Below are 2,108 nucleotides of genomic sequence, written 5' to 3' on the forward strand. Positions count from 1 at the left end.
CTGGTCTTTTGGGCAGCGTGTTGACTGCCCACGTGTATCTCTGGCCTAGGGTTTAATGTGGAGCTTGATACGTATCAGCAACAAGCTGACTTCAAAATTTTGTGTAACAATGATGTAATTTCTTTTTGGTTGCACATTGCTTTATAAAAGTAATCTACATGTGGAATACACCTCAGAAACTATAAGATTGTTAACCTTCTCATCAGGAATGCTTGGTTTCACCTCTAGTTCTTATTCCATGTGGGAAAAGAGCTGTTCACATACAGACTGGCCACTGATGAGGTGTATCCACACCCCTCCTGGCTGGACTTGCTTTCCTTTGTGGTCAAATACGTCCTTTTGGTTTCCTTGTCTTATGTGATCGCTCCCCTTCCCCTAAGACTTTAAACTTTCAAATTTTTAGACACCCTGTCTTCTTGTTAGATTGCTAAGCAAAAGTCTTTTCCTTTTTTTTCTGCCAAGATTTTCTTCAAGATCAATGTGACCTTAAAAAAAAAAGCCAGAATAACCAGTACATGATAAATATTTATTCCTTACCCACAGCTCAGGGTCAGAAACTCTCAAGCCAACAAAAGCCAGGCAGATAATGCAGGAGTCAAGTGAGCCAGATAGGAAATCACAGAAAGTGGTGGGGGCGGGGTTGGGGGCTGGAACCCCCAGGGGTACAGTCCTGCTAAAGAGAGCAGCCTGCACTCAGGTCAGCTAATTATCACTCCATGTGGGAATGTGGCCTGATATTATTAAAGCTTCTGACTTTTAAAAAGAAGCTAGAAATGTCAACTTTATGTAAATTCTCCTAGTTTTAAAATATTAGTTCATAAAAATCCACACTCTGTCCAGGCCAAATAAATTACATTTGTGTCCAGATCGGTCCTTGGTTAGCCAGCTGGCTACTTTGGGCCCAGGTCATAGCTGGCCACTTCCTTCCTTTAAGGAGAAGTCTGGGATGATGGGCTATCTAGAAATCCCTTCTGCCCTTCCAGACTCGGATGCTTAGGATATATTTATGTCTACTTTCCTGATCAAATAAACTCATTTCTTGAATTCTTGTGAAGAAACTTGAACACTCCATTCTGGAGGGAGTATGTTTTATCATGGTCACATGACTTCATGGTAAACCATGGTAATAGATGCCTGTCAGTTCAGGTCCCTAGAATTTTTTGCCTGTTATATGCTGAGTACTGTCCAAGATGTGAGAGAAAATTATTTGATTCATAGGTGTCTCTTTTGAAATACATTGGAGTATTTTTTTTCCTTTCAGTGATTCATTATTTAGATATAGGTGCAACAATTAAAATCTTCTGTTATGATCTCAGAAACAGAGAGTAGAAGAGTAGAGACTGGGAAAGAGTGAGAGGAGGGAACGGGGAGGTTGGTCAGTGGGTACAGTTACAATTAGAAAGGGAGACTAAGTTCTGGTGTTCTGTTACACTGTAGGGTGAATATAACTAACAATACTTTATTGTATATTTTCAAATAGTTTGAAGAGAAGTTTTGGAATATTCTCACCACAAAGAAATGATAAATGCATGAGGTGATGGATACACTGACTACCCTGATTTGATCATTATACAATATATACAGGTACCCGAAACATCAAATTTACCCCATAAATATGTGCAATTGTGTATCAATTACAAAAAATTTAAAAATCTGTTACATTGTAAGTCCTACAGAAAAAAAGCACATGCAGATATTATCAGTGATGATCTCTTTGTGGTAATAAAAATGAAAGAAATACTGGTTATATTATGATATTTCTGCTATGAGATTTTGGCTGGTGAGTTAGCAGAAATTCAGTTCTGACATTATTTCTCTCACAGAAACAAAGATCTGAGCACCACATGTTCTCATTCATAAGTGGACCTTAAACAACTACTGTAATACTATAAGAAAATAATTGACAGTGGTGGGAAACTATGGGGGCGGGGGACAGGGAGGAGAAAAGAGGTGGGATTAACGGTAGTCAATATCTGGGGAAAGAGGGGCACACCTCATCAACAAGGGTACCTGCACAATGAATATTTGTATACCTAACCCTTAACTGTACCCCACAACTTTAAAATAAAAAATATATATTAAAAAAAATCATTTGCTAGGATTACTCT

This window comes from Carlito syrichta, unplaced genomic scaffold, assembly GCF_000164805.1.
Source record: "Carlito syrichta isolate Samal-C Ts95f unplaced genomic scaffold, Tarsius_syrichta-2.0.1 Scaffold288461, whole genome shotgun sequence".
Classification (NCBI taxonomy): Eukaryota; Metazoa; Chordata; class Mammalia; order Primates; family Tarsiidae; genus Carlito; species Carlito syrichta.